This window comes from Pinus tabuliformis, chromosome 1_1, assembly GCF_031772625.1.
Source record: "Pinus tabuliformis cultivar Carrire ecotype Pingquan chromosome 1_1, CPIR1, whole genome shotgun sequence".
Lineage (NCBI taxonomy): Eukaryota > Viridiplantae > Streptophyta > Pinopsida > Pinales > Pinaceae > Pinus > Pinus tabuliformis.
In genome coordinates, this window is record NC_142297.1 from 620,383,742 (window position 1) to 620,408,934 (window position 25,193).

The window sequence follows — 25,193 nt, forward strand, 5'->3', positions numbered from 1 at the left end:
TTGTTTTTTCTTCATAATTGCTTGGGGCTCCAGGGGATGGAGAGCATAATGTGTACTATGTAGCAGTGGATACCCCTTTAAGGTGAGGCTATTCATCGCCCACCAGGGGTTGGGATAATCATTGGTTCCTTAATGATGGAGGGGGCTCATCTATGGCCCAAATGAGCCAGGGTGATGGCCATAGATAAGGGGTAGAGCTCATGCTCGACTTTTGCCCACGTACTAAATTTGTATGCCCCAACCATCTTTTGCATTTTATGGTACATTTTCTGTTGAGAGTGGCCAAATTATGTTTTTTTTTCTTTCTAGTTGCATCAACCTTGAGGGCATTGTTCTAGGCTCGACCCAAGGTGTGGACAAGGGGGGGGGTGAGGCTAACTGTATGTGGACCTAGATGGGAAAAGAGATGAATGGGGCTTAAATAAGTGGAGAGGGAGTAATGTAGGTGTTATCGGGAAGCGGGACCACGCAACAAAATTCAGGATTTTGCATGTAGTGTCAACCCTAAAGCTAATGGCAATAAAGGAGATCCCACATGACTAGGATACAAGGGTAACCACGAAATCGAGCAATGGAGACAAAGAGTAAAAACCTAACCCACTCTTTTCGCCAAATACCCCCACTAATTCATGCCCAAAAGTGCCCATGACTAATAAGGAAAACTACTCATATATACCGATGAAAGGCCATATTTTTGGGGTCGGGAGGCCCACCTTCAAACATACATTCATAACTAATGGGCGAAGGACCACATCACTGGCTCAGGTGGCAGAGAAAATGGCACATCGAGCTATCTAGTGGCTGCTAGATGTCGGTTGAGGACCATCTAGGAGAAAAAATTCTCCCATATACACTACCCACAGGTGGTGGGTAACAAGGATTTGTCATGAGAGTAATGGGTTGAGTTGAGTGATATTAAAATTGCTGGAAATACTAAGAGGGGGGTGAATCAATGTTTCAATTCAATTAGTTAATTTTAAACATTCAGAGCATTAAATATCATTAGCATCAGATCGAAACATAAACCAACATCACATCACATGAATAGTACACAGGAAATTTTTAGGTGAAAACCCTTCTAGGAGAAAAACCACTAAACACATTCTACGATAATTGATGAGTACAATAATTTATTAGCTCCAACTGGAGAGAAGCTCCAACTTCCTAATACTGTATTAGAAAAGCATTTTGTTTTATCGGGAAGCTCAAACTCTTTCAAGGATCCTCCGACACATTGGTTTTACGAGCTCCAACTGGAAGGAAGCTCCAACACCCTAGTTTTGTCAGCTCCAATTGAAAGGATGCTCCAACACATTGTGAGCCCTAAGTTGCCTTAGCGCCACCTTGCAACACTAAAGTGTTTTCAGGGTCCAACCTAAAGGGGACTTCACTTTTCGCCTTGCACCACCTTACCACCCTAATTATTGAAGATAGAACAAAATAAATGTGGGCTCCCGTACCAGGGACAATAACCCACTTACAAGGATATACAAATAAAATTTTATTGTTGTCTTTGATGATATATACCCGGATCACAACTTGTGTGCAATAATGTTTTTTCAACAAATTGCTCAAAACCTTCAGTCTTGCTTTTAAATGTTGTTGTAGATCAGGGGTCAATTTGCAACATACAATTTTTAAACAAACCCAATAATCCACTCATATCTCAATTATTTTAAGAGATTATACCATAGTGAGAGATTATACCATAGAGGAAGACGAACATCAAACGACCACTGATTTGCCTTCTGCTCCCACAGTTTCTTCAGACTTTCCCTTTGATCAACCCTTCAATTTGTGAACATATCATACCTTGAACTTCAATTCAAAGTAGCATTTACATAGTGGTTAACAATCCCTTTTTCTGCTAGCAACCTTGGCTCTAGATCAACCCTTTATGTTAATTTTAGGGCTAGATTGTTCTCTATTGTAGATAATTGCATTTTTATTTTTTTTCAACAAATTTCACATTACATTTACCCCAAATCATCGTAAGAAATTATATAGAGAGAACATTAACATTAACAATGTAGTGGAACAAAGGGAACATTAAAAGAAAATCATACACAATAGAGACACTAGGATTTAGGTCAAACCCACAAGGGGGGAACCCAAATCAATTCTTCTTCATATGAATTCATCAAATGTTCAATTGAGATACAAAGTACAATAATAATGAGGCTCAAGTCTCTCAACATCAAACACATTAGGTCTTCTAGGGGCAATCATGGATTATACTGGATCCTCATAAGATGGCAACGTACAAGTCTATCCAGGGGGCAACCATAAGACCTCTGATAGGGATCCCTCCATATCACTGTAAGTAGCATATATCTCAGTCTCAAGTAGCATACAACTAATTGCTATAGGAACACATACCACTATTATCTATCATCGTCATATCACTATCAAATTTATTGACATCACAAACATAAGTATCATTGCCATAAATCACTGCCATAAGAACACATGTCACTTCCATACATCACTATCATTAGCACAAGTGTCACTACCATACAACATTGTCCAAAAACAGAAGATGACCTTTGCAATTCCATTAACTAGGGTACCCAAATCTACCCTTACAAACTGACTAGTCAAGGGCAGGATCTACTATCTATAACACATACTTCTGCGACTAGCCTCCTTTGATTGGAAAAAATTAGGGCTTTCAAGTTCAGCCACTAACAGTCCATACATATTGTTCTTAGGCTGCTCCAAGCACTATTCAAAACCAAACTTACCATAATACATCACTCACATATAACAACAATCATATGCACCTCTCTAATTCGTCTTCTAGCAGACTTGACAGCTTGGCCCTGTACACTTTCCTTCTTGAGATTTTTGGCCCTCTTTTAGGGCATCTATACATCCACAGATCAACCCTAATTATAGCCACAAAAGACCTCACAAAATAGCAACAATCGTCTCCACAAGACCCTTATCTCCTACACTATTATCCAAGGATCCATGACCTACTGTTACAACTCTCGTTTAGGTCATATGACCACCTTCCAGTGTCCAAATAGGGGCTTGGTGCTCCATCAGAACCACGGGTTACAGTGTGGCCTTATACACATAGTATTTATCACATAATAATGCCAACAAATTCAGCTAGCAAATCCCTTAACTCGACCCTCCAAGACAAGCCTTATGGCCCTCCAAATAGGGATGCCACATGGGCTCGACCCTCCTTTCAAGACAAAGAAACTTTGTCCTACAAAATAGAGCATTACACCATCCAAACTTGCTCAAATTCTACCTAGAATTGTGTCTCCAAATATAGCTAATAGGATGCCCTAACTCAACCCTTTCATTGCACAAAAAATATGAAGATAGGTCGTGTTGCTCATGCAAATTGCACACCCAAGAATGTGGGAACAATCCTCATCCCACATGGTGTGCTCTTTGTGGCAACACTCAGAGAAGTTGTTGTCACCTAATCCCAACTCTCTCCATTTAGGCCCTCTCCTAGCTAAGCCAAGGGGGGTAGACCCTAAAGAAGGTTCTAAAAAGGAAGTCTTGCTAAAGATAAGAAGTTCTAGGAGATTATGATATTAGTTAATTAAGCATTCACCACTCAAGTAACTTGAAATATAACTTGAAGTGAAATTGATTAGCAAGTACAAATAGCTATCATCAATAATGTAAATAGATCAAATAGATTCAACAAGATAGATCCTGCAATGAAAATCTTTATGAGTAGACTAGTGCCAATAATAACACACTTGCAAGAAATATATGCTCAAGAGAGAAAACACAATACTTGCAATGAAATATAACTTTCAAGTTACAACAAGTTGCAAGAATGGGAAGCTACAAAAAAATAAGTGTTAATGAATCAAGACAAAGCACAATAAGAATATTATATACAACTTTGAGAGATAAGCAACTAAATAGAAGTAGAAACTTGCAAGTGAGCAATAATTTGTACTTGGAAATAAAATTGCTCAAATGTGATAATATGACATCAAAGAAATCCACAAAAGGCATATGAAGATAACAGATTAGAGATAAATAGTATAGAACATTAAGTACAAATAAACTTGAATGATAATACCATAAAAGAAAAAGAATAACACCATAAAGAATATTCCCCGAAAATCTTTATTTATTAGCTCAAAAATATTCCAATACAAAATTTCTGCAGAGCTTCGCTAGCATCAATAGCTCGATTTCAAATGATTACAAATGTGGAGCTCAAGGCTCAATTTATAGAAAATTTGGGAGAAAATCCCAATGATAGATCCATCTCCAAGTGCCAAGTGGAGATCCCAAGGCTAGATGTCTTGATCCCATTGAGAAATTTGAACCCCTTCTAGATGATCTGTGCAGTCTCTAGTGAACTATCCATTTACATCAAATGGTACTTGTCCATCTTTAGATGTTTTCTCTTGGTCCATCTCAATCAATTCCCATTCAAATCTCATAACTTGAACCATTTCCTTAAAAAATGCAAATTCCTGGGAGAAATTGTTTTTGCCATGGACCATCAAAATTTTCTAGTGTTTATCTTCCTTGACAAATGGATCCACATCACTTTTTTGACTTGATTTTAACCCTTGGGAACTTCTAATTTATTTTTGAGTATTTTCCACTTGGAGAGAATTTTTATTTTCTCCCAATTATTAATTTCTGGCCAATTTATTTGCTAGTTTTTACTAAAACTTATAGAAATAGGTTTTGAGGGGAAAATAATCATTTTTTCACTCTCAAAGTGTTTCTTAGTAGAAATTTGAGGTGTAGAGGTATAATTTTGAGTACTCATACCCCTACAACTTCTCTAGACAACACATATTACATCTTACCTAAATCTTTTATTAAAAATCCCATCTTGCGAGAAATTTTTAACAGTTAAAAAATGACACCTAGACCTAACCAAATTCTGCGAAACTTTAGAGATGATCTAGTATACTTGATTTTAGACTTTTGTGATCCATATTGATTTTGAGAAGTTCTTTCAGATTAATCACATCATGAGTTTTTGTTCGACGTTTCGAACCATCTAATGTGGTTTATCATAGGACAAAGGTGAAAAAATTAGTCAATTAGAATGTTTAAATAACAAGGATGCATCTAGTTCCAGAGTTAGACATTAGGAAATAGCTGTTAAGAATTAGCCGTTAAAAATTAGTTGAATAAATTTATTATTATTTTGTTATGTTTTATTTTAATTTATTAATATTTTTAATTAAAATAATATTGAATTCAAATTAGTTAGATTAATTTAATAATAATATAATAAGAATTGAATATTTGTAAATATATAATTAAAAATAAGTTTAATATGGTTATCATTAAAAATGAATAATATTCAACAATTATATTTAAATATTATTTTATTAGAATATTGGATAATATTTTAATAGGGAGGTCAAAGAGGTTATATATTGCAATATAAAAGTAAAAATAATAAATAAATAAAAATATATATATATATATATAAATTTTTTATGAAAAGAGGGTGGGGATCCAACTTCTACTTAACTTCTAACCATCATCCCTGTTAATATTAATAGCACATTTTTCAATTTCAATGGATTCTCGAAGCTTCCTATGATGGAAGTGATCAACCCTAGTGATGACCCGAGAATCCTTGATGCAGACATGGCTGCATTTCACTGCATGTTCAGCCAACGCTGAGGAACGAGAGCGGTTGTGCTTAATATCTACTGCATGTTCTTGGATTCTCTAGTTAATGAAACCACCATTTTCCCCAATGTAGGGAATCCCACAAGAACATGGGATGGAGTAGACCCCTTTCATGTCTTTAGGGTTTATAGGGTCTTTGACAGATCTAAGAGAATTTCTAATGGTATTAAGGGGTTTGAAGGTAGCATAAACTTTGTTCTTTTTGAGAATATGAGAAATCTTATCGATGGTCCCCTGTATAAAGGGAAGTTGAACAGACTTGTTGGGTTGCGAGGGGTTCTCCTCTTTCCCCTATAGTTGCCAACTTATTCATGGAAGATTTTGAGATCAAAGCTTTAGCCTCTACTCAACTCCACCCAAAGCGATGGAAGAGGTTTGTTGATGATACTTGCATCGTGTGGCCCCATGGTCGTGAAAAATTAAATTTGTTTCTCAACCATCTTAATTCCCAATCTGACTCCATCAAATTCATGATGGAAATCGAGGTAGATGGATGTCTCCCTTTTCTTGATATTCTCCTCTCTAGAATAGATTATGGTTCTATCTCTCACCGGGTTTTTTGCAAAACAATGCACACGGAACAATATCTTCATGCCAATTCTCATCAAATTCCAGCACAAAAACTTGGGGTTCTCAACGCCCTTGCGACTCGTGCTCTAAGAATTTCTGATGAGAATCACTTAGAAGAGGAAAAATCTCATCTTCGTAAAGTTTTTGAAAATAACGGCTATAGCAGGCAACAAGGCCTCAAAGATTTTTTAAGGGCTAGTAAAGAATCAAGGATTAAACCTTCTCATGACGATATAATCTCCAGTGTTCAACTTCCCTTTATACAGGGGACCACTGATAAGATTTCTCATATTCTAAAAAAGAACAAAGTTTCTGCTACCTTCAAACCCCTTAATACCATTAGAAATTCTCTTAGATCCGTCAAAGACCCTGTAAACCCTAAAGACATGAAAGGGGTCTACTCCATCCCATGTTCTTGTGGGATTCCCTACATTGGGGAAACTGGTCGCTCCATTAACCAGAGAATCCAAGAACATGCAACAGATATTAAGCACAACCACTCTTGTTCCTCAGCTTTAGCTGAACATGCAGTGAAATCCAATCACCATGTTTGCATCGAGGATTCTTAGGTCATCACCAGGGTTGATCACTTCCATCATAGGAAGCTTCGAGAAGCCATTGAAATTGAAAAGTGTGCTATTAATCTTAACAGGGATGACAGTTGGAAGTTAAGTAGAAGTTGGATCCATGCCCTCTTTTCGTAAAATGTTTATATATATATATATATATATATATACACATAAATAAATATAATAATTAATAATTTATTAATTTATATTTTTACTTTTACTTTTATATTGCAATATATATACTCTTTGACCTCCCCATTAAAATATTATCCAATATTTTAATATAATAATATTTAAACATAATTGTTGAATATTATTCATTTTTAATGATAACAATATTAAACTTATTTTTAATTATATATTTACAAATATTCAATTCTTATTATATTATTATTAAATTAATCTAACTAATTTGAATTCAATATTATTTTAATTAAAAATATTAATAAATTAAAATAAAACATAACAAAATAATAATAAATTTATTCAACTAATTTTTAACGGCTAATTCCTAATGGCTAACTCTGGAACCAGATGCATCCTTGCTATTTAAACATTTTGACTGACTGATTTTTTCACCTTTGTCTTGAGGATGAACCACATTAGATGGTTCAAAACGTCGACCAAAAACTCATGATGTGATTAATCCGAAAGAATTTATCAAAATGATCTAGTATGGTAATATACATTGAATCTAGACATTAGGACTCACCTAAGACATCACAATAAAGCCACACTCTAGCTTTGGGTTGTATCTGAGAGAAAAACTCAACTAATTGTTTAGTGTAAAAAAACACAAATAATTAGCCAAGGAAAAAATACTCCCTAGAATGAACTCACTTGCTAGTAAAGTCCTAAGCTACCTAGGCCTATTACATGACTCCTTTTCCATCATCCTAGAATCATTTTACAATGTCCTCGGAGGGCTACGAAATATGAAGTACAAAATGATGAGAAGGAGAAAGGGAAACCCTTGATGAAGTCTGGCAATTTGACTAATCTAATGCTCTAAAGTAGTGTTGATAATATTGCGATATTTTCGGCAAAACGATATATCGCCGAGAAAATATCGCAATATTTTCTGTTTTGAAAATATCGGCAAATTATCGCGATATTTTGAAAATATTGGCTATGTTTAAAAATATGAAAAAAATTGATTTTTTATGCTTGTCGATATTTTGCCGATATTTTCGCCGATATTGCCAATAAGATGTTTTCTGGATCCTCGCATATATTGCCGATACCGATATTATCAACACTGCTCTAAAGTGTAGTTTTGGCATGGACTCTTTGACAAATATTCAAATTCAACTTTAGTGGTCAACAAGCCGCATAGATGACTAGGTCTCACCATAGAAATACCTTAGAGATAGACCTTCTTTGTATGCTAGAACAAAAATTCCCTTGCCATCGAAATCTCATATCAAGATGCGTAATGAGCGTGCTACAAATGAACCACAAAATTGTTTATTATATAGGCATTAGATTGGGTGAAAGGGTGTTAGTGGTCACCAATAGAGGAGCCAACCTGAACTTGTCCCAACGTGACCCTTCAAATTTGTGAGACCGACTTGAGGAAGACCTTTAAAATTTGTTCTTGATGTTGAAGTTGACATGATTGCTTGTCCAAACAGATTTATGCCACATGAAATAATAATGAGAGGAGTGCCAAAATAATACCAAAATAATAATTTCCTTTTATCAATTTAAATTCTATTTTGGGGCAAAGTGGTTTCTCCTTGGGGTATTTGGATTTCTCCTTGGGGTAAATGAATTTCTCTTCGGGAAATTCATTCTAAAGTTGTCCCAAATTTCAACTCTCCCAGCTACGGAGGAATTTTTGGCTGCATGATAAAACTTATCTTGAATGAACATGTCTCAATATAAGAGAAGCTCAGCTTATCTCATCTCATCTCATCTCATAGAAGAATAATAATCCACAACCAATGGTAGGGGAGATCGATTTACCACAACCAAGTCCATGGCAGTCACAAATGACCTTGGTAAAGATCACATGCACCTTACTGGTCTCCAAGTCAAGTTCCATGACCTCATCTCAATTGAACAATGATGACTTGATCCATAGAAGAAGAAGAATGATCCACACTGACAATAGGGGAGATCAATCTACCATAACCAAGTCCATGGCAATCATAAATGACCTTGGTAGATATCACATGCACCCTATGTCCACTGATTGGACCTCTCCCAACTTGATCCTCATCGATCAATTGGTAGAACTCCCGCATCCAATACTTAGGGGGGATCAATTTACCATAACCAAGTCCATAGCAGGCGCATCCACCCTTGGTAAAGATCACACACACGTAAGTCTCCTCTCCCATGTGGACAAGATGGGAGGAAATCCCAACAAGCTTAATCGTGTCCATGATCCCTTTATAAGGGTGACTTGTGCGTAGGATGTCCCTTTATAAGGGTGACTTGTGGGTAGGATGCATACTAGGGTATTTACTCAGCCAAGTCCATGGCTTTAAGGAGTACACTCCACCAGGAATTTAGCTACAAAACCTCCTTCACCAAGTCCATGGCTAGTCATAAAGACGGAGGAAGCTATATGCTCAGTGTTCTCGATCAACTGTGTTCTCTCTAAGGGAAGGATACATTCTCCTGCACTCTAAGTGTTGGCATTATGTTTCTGGTATGGCTATATGTTACAGATGTTGTACTTGATGGCAACTCCCGTGGCAAGGCTTGAAAAATTAAGAAGTACGCAGGAGATCAGTTCAGAAGGTGCGTACCCGCAGGTACACCGTGAAGGGACCGCGGCCAGACACGCAGGTCAGCTGTTCAGGAGGTGCGTACCCCCAGTGCACTCATTTCAAGGCAGAGAAAAGCACACGTGGGGTTTCTTATGTTTAACCTTTGATATTTAGCCGACGGTATTTGTGTTATTATGGTTTCGGCCCGTGGTATTGATCCATGATTTGAGGAAGAGCTTTCCTATATAAAGCAAAGGAGATCATTTGGCTTGGGTATGTTTTTGGGTTGAACATCTTATGAGAGCTAGATCTGAAATATTATGATCTCTTGGGAGTAATGTCTAGATCTAAATAAGGCGAATCTACTGATGGATTGAGATCTCTTTGGCGCATGATCAGATCTGTAGATCTGACTATCTGGGTTATTCTTGAAGTCTTGAAATCATCTATGCCCGAAGGTACGCAGGTACAGTGAAAGAAAAGTGCGTATATACGCTGGCACGAAGCGTTTCAGGTGCGCCGGTACGCAGGAACAGAAGGGTTGCGGGTGCGGAGGTCCGCAGACAGTTCAATGGACACAGAGCGTGGGTAAGCAGGTGAGCAGTTGAGTACAGTGCGTACGTAAGCAGGTGAGCAGTTGAGTACAGTGCGTACTGTAAGCAGGCATTACATGGGTGAAGCTGCTTACTTCTCTTGAAATCTCTGTTTATCATTGCTGTGTTCTGGGTTTGGTTCTATTATTGTTGATCTGGTTACTACAGTTGACTGGGTGATTTTCTTATACTTGATGATCATTTGATGCTTATGGATCCAGTTTGAAAATTTATGAAAAGTGGTCCTTGTAAGAAAAGAAGTAGGGGGTTGTAGCTCCCTTCCAGGAGAGACTGGAAAACGAGAGAGAGAGTTGTAGCTCTCTGCAGGTTGCAGCCTGCGTACTGGTAAAGGACTGCACCAGTACATAACCATTGTAAAAGGAGTTTCTAATTTGAAAGAAGATAGAGACATATTGCAGCAGGTGGTTTTCACCCACATTGGGTTTCCACCTTACATCTTGTGTTCTTTGGTGTGACTATCTGTTTTCTTTGTTCATGTTCATTATTTTATGGTACTGACATGCAAAAATAATTCAAAGAACAAATAAGGAAGATTTATTAAAAGAATTAGATAACACTGATTCACCCCCCCCCCCCCCCCCCCCCCCTTAGTATTATTTCCAACACTAAGTTGCTCTTTGAAGAATATGAACTTCAATGTTTTGGTGAGAATGTTAGCAACCTGCTCATTTGTTGAAGTCTCACTATTTCAATTTTGCAACAAGTCACTATCAGAGCCTCATTGTTTCAATTCTGCAACAAGTCACTATCAGAGCCTCATTGCTCCCATTGTGCTACAACCTCAATGCTCCATCAGTGACACCATGTTTGGGAATCCCGTGGATAGCTTTTGAAGCCACACTTTTCGCAATTCACACATACAGGCTACAATATGATCGGCCACTACTGGATTGGGTGCAATGGAAGTCTGCTACTTGCTCATCTAGGAAATCAAAGCAGGATCCATATTGAAGCAACACCTCAATGTGTTCTTAGCACTCGTGGTTCACTTGGCATTGGCATATCTCTTTAGTCACAACACTATTTCAATTCATGTAGGTATCTCAATACTAGCTTTGCAGCGTCCCAGCATCCATCATGTTGGAAAATCAGAAATGCAAAAAGATTTTCTTATCTTGACGATTACTTGTGATATTCTTGTATTCTTATTAAATTTATTTATGTTATTCTTTTATCTTCTTTTCATCAAGCAATCATCAAACCAAAAAAAGAAGATCAATGACACTAGATATAGGCACTCAACTAGGGCTAAAGCCCTTATGAAGGGGAAAACCCAATCAAACTCTTCCACTAGTAGATTCAAATCAAATTGAGACAATCCAAGACCTTAGACCTAAACAAAGATCCTCCTTGAATCCACCAAGTCAACCTCCCAAGATAAATAGATAAGCTTCAATGATCAAGCTTATTCAAACTACTTCAACCTAGCTTCAACTTAGAATTTCGGTTCTCCAGCTTCAAAATTTTGGCACTTCTACAAACCTTCAACTTCGGCCCTCCTGTAGCCTCATAATTTCACATGTGTGAGTCAAAAGAGAGAGAAAATGGCCTCAAAAATTCTTTTCTAGGGTTCCTTTTCATTCGCTATGGTTTTTTCTTCTTCTTTTAGGTATTTCACACTTCCTTTCTTCTCTTACAACTGCAGATCGAACTTGCTTGTGTATCTCTTCCAAATGAGTTGAGTAGTTGCTTATTTATAGTGGTTTCTGGCTCCTTTTCAGGCTGACTTGGAGGAGGAGGCCTATTTGACTCAATTTTATAAAAAATAATTTTCTTTCTTGAAGTACAAAACCTAAGAAGGGTCTATTACATGATGACAAATGATAGGACTCATGACATAAACCATAGAAGCCTACAATATAGGCTTCGATCTAAAAATAAAATAATAAGAGCATGAAACCCATGCTAATAAATAATTTTCTTTTATAATATTCATTTTCTTTCTTTTGACAAATAAAATACATCATGAATCAAGTACAAATATGAAGATCGACACTAGTTACATTCTTCAACACTCCCTCTTAACTAGGGAGGTGTTGACCACACATGTTTCAACAGTCCAAGAAGCAGGATACAAAGCAATGGACAACTTTTTTTAAAAGATCATTGTCATCATTCGGCTTCATTTTCATAATTGTAAACCCAATTTTTACTTTTATATGGTAAATGATTCTAGTATGACTATTAAGCCATGTAACAACACATAGGTAAGCCTATGACTTTCGTCAAAGGGTTTCACCCTTGGGAGTTTTTTAACCTCCCTGAATTATGTGGGTAATTGGGTAATGTCTTGAGGGTCTATGTCAAATGTGTATTTCCCCTTCCAAGGGTTGAATTAAATTGTAATATCTTGTAAAAAATATTTTAGTGCATGGTTACTCATAATTAGACACCATGGCTAAAGTATTTGAAGGTGAAAAAAATAATTAATCCCCTCGAGTCTTTTAATTATTTTTTCTGGAAAAAATAAAAAGAAAATAATTAGCTAGAAAATTAATTAATTTTGAGTCAAAAAATAATTTGAGAGAAATTAAATTCTCTCCAAGTGGAAAATCATAAAAAATTCGTGGGTCAAAAAGAATTAAATTTTCAAGGTCCCCCATTAAGGAAAAAATCAAATTTTTAAGAGAAATTGACCCCTTGGACCTTGGTGGTTAAGTCAAAGTGAATTTTTTTAAGATAAAAGTCCAAAATATTATTTTTTGGACTAGGAAAAAAGGGTTTTTAAGAGAAATTCGAATTTTTCCTCAAAATAAAAGAAATAAAATTCCATCGACAAAGGAGATCAAGTTATTTCAAAAGAAGATCGATGGATGAGATTATTTTGATGAGGATCAACCCAACTAGCCATTATTTCCACGGAGGGGTTTATCCCTCTCAAAATTTCTATATAAGGAAGTCTTTGAGCTCCTAATTGCATGGATGGTCTATTGTTGAAAATCTTTGTACTGGGCTAATCTTTGCTGAAACTATTTTTGAATAATAAAGAATTAGACTTTGGGGTTCAATTCATGGTGTTTCTCATTTGTTGATTTGTGGAATGTGTTGAATGAATTATTTTTATATGCTTTGAGCTATTACATTGCATTATTATTACTTCAATTACCGGTAGTAAGAACATCTATTAGCACAAATATATTGCTTTAGGTGTTGCGCGAGAGTAAACACTCTAGATCTAGTGAAGTCTGGAAGGTATCTCCAAATTTATAGATCGATTTTGTGAATCAAACGCCTTTGATATAATAATCTATCTTTGAAGTGAATTGAGATATAGGTTGCTTCAGCCCTTGGAAGCCCAAGTTCACAAATTGTGAAGAGATAATATTTCAATTGGCTCCAAGTCTTAATCTAACGAAATTTTTTATGCAAGAAGGTTTGGCCAAAATTTAAATTCAATTAAATCTCTCATCTATTTACTTGTGCCATAAAGTTTTAATATGCTAATGAGAGAAAAGTTCATTTTGTAAATATTTGTAAATACTTTTAAAATTATTTTTCACTTAACCCTTGTAGTTTTAAATACTAACCTTTGATTTTGTATAGCTATTGGGGTTTTGGGATTTTTTGTATATATTGGGTTCTTGGCTCTCAATTTCTCATTTTTGCAGGTGACAAACACTGTAAGAGCTGTGAATAGATGTACAGAGGACAGTAAGGAATTTAAAGCATGAACCTATAACATTTTCAACAGAAACCTGACAAAATCAATTAACGGGACTGTTGAGGTACCTACCTGAACTCCTGCAGTTGAAGATGCCTCCAGCTATGCTGCTACAGTTACCGAGAGACCAAATCCACCTAGCCAGACTGAGCAGAGCTTGGCTTCTCAATCCAGTAAGCTTCTTAACAGAAGCTGACCGTTCCCCCGTGCCCAGAACCTCAGAACTCTCAAGCTCTTCCAATGGCTGATTCCCTTCCCTTCCGCATTCTTCCTTCTGGTTTTTGTCTGTCCCCTGCTCAATCCATGTCCTGCGGTTTTTATCCTTTGGTTTGGCGGTGGCCGCCCTCCCACCTGTAGCCACCACTCACCCTGCTGATGACACGCCTGCGCCTATGTATCCCCTCCTAGTCTTGTTTCAGGTCGTGATTTAATACCCTTTTATGTTTTTTAAACCATATGGTGTTTATTAATTCTATTTATAATATAACCAATATATTGTATATACCATGTATTATTTAAAACATTATAACGTTATTTTTAACATATCACATTGTTTTATTTATATTTGTTTTAATATAACATTATAAACTTTATACTTGGATTCCCTTTTTTTAATTAATTACTTATATTAATATTTAACATTTATTTTATTAGTTTATTAATATAATTTTATTAATAATCTGGAACATATAATATATATTGTCCTCTTTTAAGATCTAACCATGCATTATGTAATATTGATGACTGAGTAGAATTTCTATTCCAAGAAGTGTCATGGTTTTTAGCACTTATAATCAATTTAGTATAAAATACTAGTGCGGTGTATGCGACACATGCATATGTAGCTATCATATGCATGTACCGTATACCTGCTATTATGCTTGCGTTCTTTGTATTTATAGATGGGTCGTTACATACACTCCCCCTTTAGAAAACTTCGTCCTGAAGTTAGAGTTTTTTATCTTATTTGATTCTTATGATAGTAATTAGTACACCCTTCTTAGGTTTATAAACCGAGGTTTTAAAATTTTTATTTTAATACAAAGAGACTATAAAATTAGAGTTTTAGGTTTATGATTTTAATGGTCATGCCTTGCCCTATCTAGGTGCCCAAGCTATTCTGAAATCATCCTATCCTTCCTAATCTTTTCCGCTCCCATCCTATTCGTCCTCTACTAGAGTATGCTATGGCGTCAGTTTTACTGACCTAACCATTCATAAACTCTAAGATGACAGCGTTGGTTATACCGACCTGATTCCCAGTAGGCATCTGGTAGTCATCATCGCACGTCTAGGGGAGCGTGATTCGCACAGTCCTCCCATGACTCCAGGGTTCAGAGGATAAACGGTGGGCAACACCTCCACCCCTCCTAGTAGAATTAGGGCTAATATCCTATCATAGAATCACTTTGAGCTTTAATTGTTCTGAGGTTCTGTCATCACGTGGTCATCCTGGTAACTGTTTATTATCTGCAATCATACACTTATCCATGCATTCGTAAAATGTGCATTAGCATATTCAAAATAACTCATGTATTATTCACATATGTCACTACAGTATAACATATTTTGCCATATTCTATGCATGTCGTTTGACTTTCATTTAAAATGTAATTATTCCCTGATTTATATTACATTGATCATATTGACATGTATAAATAAAACAGATTTATAATATCTTAATTCCTATCAGAAGTAAAATCATTTAACTGTCTTAAACTTTACTTTGACAACTATAATTTAGTAAGATCAACAACATATATCGTTTTGGTATCCATGTACCAGCAGAAGTTAAACATATATTATGTCACAAAATTTCACGTTTATATATAATCATTCAAAATGGTTCTGAGTCTCTGATTGCAGTGAAGTAAATATATACTAAACATAGTTTAAAGTTCTTCAAAATTGACATAGATTAGGGTATCTTTGACATATGTCCTCTGTATCTTCCCAAGTAGCTAATCCAGGACTATATTTGTCCCATTGGACCTTAACTTAGTCCACCAGGCGATTCCTGAGCTGTCAAACCCTACGTTCCAGTATACGTAATGGTTCGACTGATACGAATCCCTCGTCCGATACCTACAATTCCTTCCATCGAAGGTTATGAGATTGATCAGCTATATAATGTCTTAATACAAAAACATGAAATACATTATGAATTCTATGCAGGTGAGGTGGCAGGGCAAAGACGATAGGCAACAGGTCCAACTCTATCCATGACTTTAAATGGTCCAATAAATTGGGGTGACAACTTTGTCCCTTTTCTGAATCGAATAGTACTTTTATTCGGTTTGATGCGGATGAAAACCTGATCCCCTACTTCATACCTCCTATCAGTTCTATGAGCATCAGCATAACTCTTCTGTCTATCTTGTGCTTCCTTTAGTTGTTGTCTAATTTGTCTTGCCTGTTCTTCCATTTCATGGATTAATTCTGGTCCTATTATCACTTGATCTTCTAACCTGTCCCAACTTAACGATGTTCTGCAAGGTCTGCCGTATAATGTTTCAAATGGAGGCATTCCAATTGAACTGTGGTAACTGTTATTGTATGCGAATTCGACTAAGGGTAAATACTTTTCCCAGTGTGATTGCTGATCCATAACATACATTCGCAACATGTCTTCAAGTACTTGATTTACTCTTTCTGTTTGCCCATCAGTCTCAGGATGGTAAGCAGTGCTTAAATTTAGTTGAGTTCCTAAGGCTGTCTACATGCAAGTCCAGAATCTAGAAGTGAATCGCGAATCTCTATCGAATATAATATTCTTAGGTACTCCATGAAATCTGATAACTTCATTTACGAATACTCAAGCTACGTCAGCAACATCGTAAGTATCTCTTACGGGAATGAAATGGGCGCTTTTTGTTAATTTATCCACTACTACCAAAATTGCATTGTGTCTTTGAGAAGTAAGAGGTAGCCCAGTGATAAAATCCATAGAAATGATCTCCCATTTAGACATAGGAATGTCGTGAGGTTGTAAGAGACTCGCTGGGTGACAATGATCTGCTTTTACTTGCTGACATTCCAAACATTTTGCAACACATTGAGTGATTTCACGTTTCATGCCTGACCAGAAGAAGAGTTTCTTGGTATCCGCATACATTTTCCCTACTCCAGGATGTGCACAATATACTGCTCTGTGGGCTTCCCCAAGGATAGTGTCTCAAAGATCCTTATTATCAGGAATATACATCCTTCCATGGAATCGTAAGATTCCATCGTTTTCTAATTCATATCCCTCAAATTTAGATTCTTTTGGATTTTTACCCTCAAGACTCGATCTCACCTTTAAATACCAGCTATCTTTTATAAGATGTTCCAGTACTCGTTTTCTTAAGTCTACTTTAATGGGTATGAGAGAAAATATCCGAGGTCTTCTGCTTAAAGCATCTGCTACTACATTTTCTTTTCCCTTAATGTATGATATTCCGAAGTCATACTCACTTAGGGATTCATTCCATCGCCTTTGTCTGGCATTTAAGTCTCTTTGGATGAACAAATATTGTAGACTTTGATGGTCGCTTTTAAGTGTAAAACTTCGTTCCACTAGATAGTGTCTCCAAATCTTTAAAGCTAGCACTACAACAACTAATTCTAAATCGTGAGTAGCATAGAGTTCTTCATGAGTTTTTAACTTTCTGGAAGCATATGCTATCACCCCTCTATCCTGCATCAACACTGCACCCAGCCCTTGTTTGATGCATCAATACATATCATAAAATCTTTGTCCATATCTGGGACTCTTAGGAGTGGTGCACTGGTGAGTAGTCTTTTGAGTTCAGAGAATGCTTTATTACATTCCTCAGTCCATTCATACTTAACACCTTTACGCTGAAGGGTTGTAATCAGGTTTGCGATTTTGGAGAATCCCTCCACAAATTTTCGGTAATAACTGGCTAAACCCATAAAGCTTCGTATTTCATGTGCATTTTTCGGTATTGGCCATTCCATAATCGCTTTTACTTTCTCAGGATCTACTGAAATCCCTTCATCTGATATGATATGACCTAAATAATGAATCCTTTCTTGAAAGAATGAACATGTGGATAGTTTTCCATACAACTGACGTTCTCTAAGGCAGGGCAATACTATCTGTAAATGATCTTTATGCTCTTTCTTATTCTTGGAATAGATGAGAATATCATCTAAAAATACTTGTACAAATTGATCAAGATATTCGCGGAAAACATTGTTCATAAGATTCATGAATATTACTGGTGCATTGTTAATCCAAATGGTACCACAGTAAATTCATAATGTCCAAAACGTGTCCAGAATGCAGTGCTAGAAATATCGTTTTCAGAAATCCTTAGCTGATGATAGCTTGATCGAAGATCGATTTTTGAAAAGACAGCAGCTCCTTTCATTTGATCGAAAAGATCATCGATTCGAGGCATAGGGTATTGATTCTTTACTATAGATCGATTCAAGTCTTGATAATCTATGCATAATCTTAAAGATCCATCTTTCTTCCTCACAAAAATTACAGGAGCGCCCCAAGGTGATGTATTGGGCCGAATATGCCCTATATCCAGTAGTTCCTTCAATTGAATTTGCAATTCTTGAAGTTCTGGAGCTGTCATTCTATAAAGAGTTTTAGAAATCGGTTGGGTACCTAGTTTTAATTCAATAGTGAGATCCATCTCTCTTACCGGGGGTAATCCTGGTAGTTCTTTTGGAAATACATCCGAGAATTCGGCTAACACCGGATATTGACCTAAGTATGGTCCTTTTTCTTCGCTTACTTCTTGAATTACATAAGCCTGACAACCTTTCCTTAAACAACGCTTCATTTTCATTGCTGATATGTAGCGTAAAGATACCTTTCTCTTGATTCCTTGAATTTGGATTACTTCTTCTTCATCATTTATACCTAGAATTCTTTTCCCATAATAGTCTACCCAAGCTTGATGAGCTTCTAGCCAATCCATACCTATGATAAGATCATAAGTTCCCAAGGCTATGACATAAACTTTCAGTTTAGTCGTACAGACTCCTAGGTCAATTTTGCATTGATCCACACTTAAGCCCACTGATTGGAGTTCTCCTGAGGCCATTTCCAGCTGATTGAAATCATTTTGTCTGCGAGCTGCCAACCCACATTTGTTTAAGACAAAATGAAACTATCTGTGGCACCATTATCAAATAAGATTTTGAGTTTTATACCATTGATAATACCTGAAGAGTCCACTACAGTGGATTGATGCGCTACTTGGTCGTTGCTGACTACTGCATGAATTCTATGATTACCTCGATTGTTTGATATTGGTTCCTTTCCAGTCCTATGCAATATATTTGACAAAGCTTCTGGACAATCATGTTGAAAATGCGGTCCCCCACATCCCCAACAATTAAGCTGCGTTGATCCTCTTGAATCAGGACATGAATTTCTAGAGAACGAGCTTCGTCCTCTCATGTTGATTCCTCTCGAATTTCTTCCTCTATTGGCAGTCCCTCGAGATGTCCATGGACTGGTGTTTGATGATTTCGTGGCTATAGTGTTTACTGCCATGGGAGCTCTTGTTCCTATATTTATTGGGGTAAACCTGTTACCGTAAGGTGGCCTTAGGCTACCTCCTCTGAAGAAGTTTCGGGGAGTCTTTCTTGGAAATCCTGATTGTAAAGGTTCTGCTGGGCCTATATTTTTTTTTATTCCAAGGTGCTCTTCTGCATAGCGACCACATTCAACCGCCTCAGTTACTGATGATGGTTTCCACATGCTTACCAAGGCTCTCATGCGAGGATTTAACCCAAATATGAAGCGTTCAGCTTGACGTTCATTAGAATTTAAGTAGTGAATGTATTTTACAAGCTCCGTAAACCTTATCTCGTACTCTTCCACTGTTTTATTTCCTTGAATTAATGCATGAAAGGCTCTAGCTTGCTGTTGTTGAAAGTATGGAGGTAAATACTTTGTGCGGAACCTTTCCTCAAATAGTTCCCAAGGGACATTATCTAATGTAAGGTGCAGCTGCTTTTCCAGATTTCCCCACCAAATCAAGGCACTTTCCTTTAATTGAAATATATAAATTTTTGTTTTTGCCGAAGAAGAATATTCTTTTAATCTAAAGCATCTGTTCATTCCTTCTAACCATGCTTCAGCGTGTTTACCTGCTCGACCTCCTGAGAATTTTGGGAGTCTAATTTTCTGAAGCTCCCTATAAATGTCTTCTTTTGATCTTTTGGGCTTAAAATTCTTTGGTTCCGCTGAACTGGTAGCTAAAGGTTGAAGTTCCTCTTTGGTCTTAGCCTTAGTTGATTCTTTTAATGTCTCCAATAAGGCTTCCAATGAGTTCATTAGCACAGTCAACTCTGGTGCTGGGGCGATTGATGTTGATAATGATCTTGGTGGTGACGATGGTGATGGGGGTGGCGATAGGGATGATGATGGCGACGGTGGTGGCATTAATGACGGTGATGCTTCCCGATCCCGTCGTCGTCACTCATATGTCTTTACCATTGTAATGTTTCCTGTATACATAATAAAATTCTATAAAAATTTTGAGGTAGACAATCGAATTTAACATGTAATTTTCTTTTGCAACTTCACATTCATAAATGGGTATAGTTTTTTCTATTTTTATCTGCTAGGCAGATCTTAGTGGTGCAGAAGCCAAGGAGGTGGTCTCGCGACCTCCTTGTCCTAATTCAGGGTATTCTATCCTAATATGAAATAATGCTGAAGTGTATGGTCATTAACTCCTAAGTTAGATCATCTAAAATTTATTACTAAATAACATTCACAAAATGAAAATGCTAAATGCCTCGTTACAATGAACATCGGCAACATACCCATCACACCTCAATCTAGCTATTACCTTTAAAGAAGGACATACATATATGTATTTTTGAATATATTACTTAGAGATGGATTAAACCTATAATATATATAAATGAAGGATTGTTCGGGTTCCATATCAGTTTGACCTTTAGCCGGGAAATTTACCATAGACATGTCATGATTAAAATCTAGAAGAGATACAGTTCAGCAGTCTACCATACCATAAATGTAGGTTGGGGGTCAAACTGAAGGGTAAATTCAGATCAATAGTCAAATTGTACATAAAATGTAGGTCAGTGGCCTATATATTGCAATTGATCAGGCAAGGTAGAAAAATGGTTCTTTTAATGTTTCTACAGTATCCTACTTTGAAATTCGAGTGACCGAGGACCAAAGGCACTATTACCAAGTATATAGATCCTAAACATTCTTGTCAATATGCAGAGGAGGATGCAGTGTTGAGAGGGTTTCACATAATGAAAATTTGCAATCAAGCTTTACTTCAGACAATTCTAGGACTTGCACATTGTATATGCTTCACAGAATGATCCTAAAATTTTATAAGAGTGGTTAGACCTCAACCAATACAGCAGAAGAGAGACATGGAACAACTATAATGTAACCAAATCACGTTAAGTTTTGGAATATTCTAAATGTAAAACAGAAGATCAATTTATTTATGATGAATATGGCAAATGGCTAGTACATAACAAGATATTTTAACAGTAAAGACAATTTTCAGACCAAACTAAAAATGCGGATGGCTACTAATATATCTGATCTCCAATAAATCAGTCTGCAGTGCCACATTTCGATCATTGAATAAGCATGGAACAGGGAAATAGGTGTTCAACTGTATGGGGGTGGATTACAGTACACCTGGTTTGATCGAGATTTGACTGTTGCGGGCCGTGTGCTGGTAAAGCGAAACTTTGATGGTGCTTCAGAAGGTTGCTAAGAGCTGCACACATCTCATTTCTTGCCTTCAGACAATATTCAACTTTTTCATCAGGAGTTTCTAGAGCTGCATGTACTCGGCCTGATATGCCAGGTCCCCAAAGCAGGCCTGACTTCCTTAACCCATTCCTCATGATTCATCTTGAACTCATATCTTTGCAGTAAGAGGAATGCATTACAAAGATTCTTCAAAGTAGAAATTCCTTCTCCATTTCTACTTTCTTCATTTTTGAAAACCTCGAGACTTGGGACTTTGGAAGCAACATACTGGCCCAGATTTATATGATTTAAAACTTGACCTGAACCTGGTAGATTTTCAACAGATCTAGTGATGACACCAAGAGTATTCTCTTCTGGAATTGTCGAAAGCTGAAAGTAGTCATCAACAACTATGACACGCCTTGATCGTCTGAAGTTTGAAAATGGCAACTGCAATAGTATATGGCCAACTCGACGAAGAACATTTGGATCCCTAGCAAACCAGCCTACAGTGTCAAAAATTTGGGCCATTGGCACTACACCAATAGTAGAAACACCCCCATGTGAAGGACGGAACCCCAAAATGCCACAAAGTGCAGCTGGAATTCTCACGCCTTCATCTGCATCAATACCAAGAGCAAAGTTCACAAGTTCAGATGCAACAGCCACAGCCACAACAGCTCCACTTGAAGATCCCCCTGGCATCCGTGTAGCTATACTTGGATTAGTTGGAGTCCCATAGTGTTTGCTTTCCCCAGTAATGCTGTATGAGAGCTCGTCCACGACAGTCTTGCCCACAAGCGTAGCACCCTGTGACACGACAAGAGAGACGGCCGCGATCGTTCGGGAAGCCTGTTCGTGCGTATTCAACCAATCAGGATTGCCGAAGTTGGTGACATGTCCTTCCACGTCAAACATATCTTCGACTGCGAATGTGAGGTCGGTGAGAACATGACGAGCAATAGGAGGCACTGGCTGTGCAGGTGGAAGAAGCTGAAAGCGCTCAATGAAGGCGCCGAAATCTACCTTGCTTATTTCCTTCCTCTTCCGTCACTTCGTGAGAATTAGTAGGCCTGCCAGGCCAAGGCCCAGCAGGACCCAGACCTTGGCCGCAGACGACATTCTGAATTCCTCCAGACGGAATGATGAAAATAAAGACAGAGTGATCGGAGCTAGGAAGGATGGAACTTGTGACCTCACATCAACGATGCACAAGTGCAAGGCCCTCGCATGTGTGATATGGTCTAGAATTAAATGGAAGATTCGGCTCCTAAAATATTTTGAACCTGGAACTGCCTTAACCCAACAACCCACAAATATGCGCCAACCAATAGGCTCAGGGTGATATAGCCAGCCCGCGAAAGCCCGCGGTTATAGGAAGTACAGGTACCAATTGCCATTGATGGCGATGGTTTTAGCGGAGATAAGCTTGAATAACCAGAGCCTATTTGCTACCTGGACGTGTGTGAACATCGTGAATTGCAAGCTCACGCGTGCCTGCAATAAAGTGTTTGATGAAATGTCTAATCTTGTGTTGGTCTGTAATAGGTTGTGTGTTCAATCCGCAGGTCCTACTCCGAGATGTAACCTATTTTAGGTGCATACCAACAAGCCAAACCGTGAATACATAGAATTCAACGACAGTCCTGTGGTATAGTGGTAACATGCAGCGCTTGTAAACATGAGGTCTTAGATTCAAACCGCAAAAATGTAACCGTAAATTTCTTAAAAGTTTTCACGCAGCAGAATTCAACCACAAAAATTACACGAGCGTAGGGCCTATGAGGTCGAAAGGGTTTGAACAACCCTCTGATACCATATGTAAGAGCCGTGAACAGATGTACAGAAAATAGTAAGGAATTTAAAGCATGAACCTATAACATTTTCAACAGAAACCTGACAAAATCAATTAACGGGACTGTTGAGGTACCTACTTGAACTCCTGCAGTTGAAGATTGCTCCGGCTATGCTGCTATAGTTATCGAGAGACCAAATCCACCCAGCCAGACTGAGCAGAGCCTGGCTGCTCAATCCATTAAGCTTCTTAACAGAAGCTGACCGTTCCCCCGTGCCCAAAACCTCAAAACTCTCAAGCTCTTCCAATGGCTGATTCCCTTCCCTTTCGCATTCTTCCTTCTGGTTTTTGTCTGTCCCCTGCTCAATCCATGTCCTGCGGTTTTTATCCTCTAGTTTGGCGTTGGCCGCCCTCCCACCTGCAGCCACCGTTCAACCTGCTGATGACACGCCTGCGCCTACGTATCCCCTCCTGGTCTTGTTTCAGGTTGTGATTTAATACCCTTTTATGTTTTTTAAACCATATGGTGTTTATTAATTCTATTTCTAATATAACCAATATATTGTATATACCATGTATTATTTAAAACATTATAACGTTATTTTTAACATATCACATTGTTTTATTTATATTTGTTTTAATATAACATTATAAACTTTATACTTGGATTCCCTTTTTTTTTAATTAATTACTTATATTTTTTTTTTTTCTCAATTAAGACTAACCTAAGTACCCACGGGGGATTTGAACCGGTGACCTATCGCAAGGAGTGCATTAACAGCACACTCAATCACCGTCAATCCAAAGCCCCGTGGGCAATTAATTACTTATATTAATATTTAACATTTATTTTATTAATTTATTAATATAATATTATTAATAATCTAGCACATATAATATATATAGTCCTCTTTTAAGATCTAACCATGCATTACGTAATATTGATGACTGAGTAGAACTTTTATTCCAAGAAGTGTCATGGTTTTTAGCACTTATAATCAATTTAGTATAAAATACTAGTGCGGTGTATGCGACACATGCATATGTAGCTATCATATGCATGTATCGTATACCTGCTATTATGCTTGCGTTCTTTGTATTTATAGATGGGTCGTTACAAAGACCAAAATGTCAAGGACAAAACTGAAAGAGAAGATGAGGGTTTCTTCATAAATTATTTTGTAGGGATATTTCACCCTAAGGATCAAGTAGATTCGACTTCGTGAAGAAATTTGAACTCACAAACCCTAGATGTTTAGGGTTTTTGAGCTCATTTTTGTAGGTGGATTATTTTGAAGAAGAATGCCTGCAATAGTATCGTTAGAAGCAAATGAAATTATTGGAGATCTTTCGAATAATCAGAACTTACCAATACTAGAGATTTTACAATTTCTTCTTTCATGTTTTTGAATGTTGTTTTATTGGTTTCATCCCATTTAAATTTGACTTCTTTCTTTAAACATCTGTTGATAGGTTGGTAACTTCAACGAAATTGGGAAGGAATCTATAGATGAAGTTGGTCTTGTCGAACTATGATTGCAATGCTTTCTGATTGCGGGGTGGATCAATTTCCATAATTCCTTCTATTCTTTTTGTGTCCATCTTCAAACCTTCATTTGAAACAATGTGACTAAGGACCTTGTCTTTGGTGGCACCTGGAAATGTCTTATTTGGATTTAATGAATAATCCGTGGTTCTTCGAAATATAGCACCTATTTTGATTAACCCAAATGGCATCCTCAAATATTCATATGTACCCCAAAGTGTATTTAAAGTTGTCTTGTGTTTATCATTATTGTTTACCAACACCTGATTGTAGCTTCAAAAAACATCTAGGAAAGATAATATCTCTAATCCTATAATCCTTTGTAAGAGAAGAT

The 25,193-nt window shown here is 37.1% G+C and overlaps 1 pseudogene; it reads right to left on the reverse strand.

Annotated features, from left to right (window-relative positions):
- LOC149214844 (translocon at the outer membrane of chloroplasts 64 pseudogene) overlaps window positions 1–22,640 on the reverse strand; it is a 176,311-nt pseudogene extending 153,671 nt beyond the window's left edge.
- Between the last annotated feature and the right edge of the window lie 2,553 nt (window positions 22,641–25,193).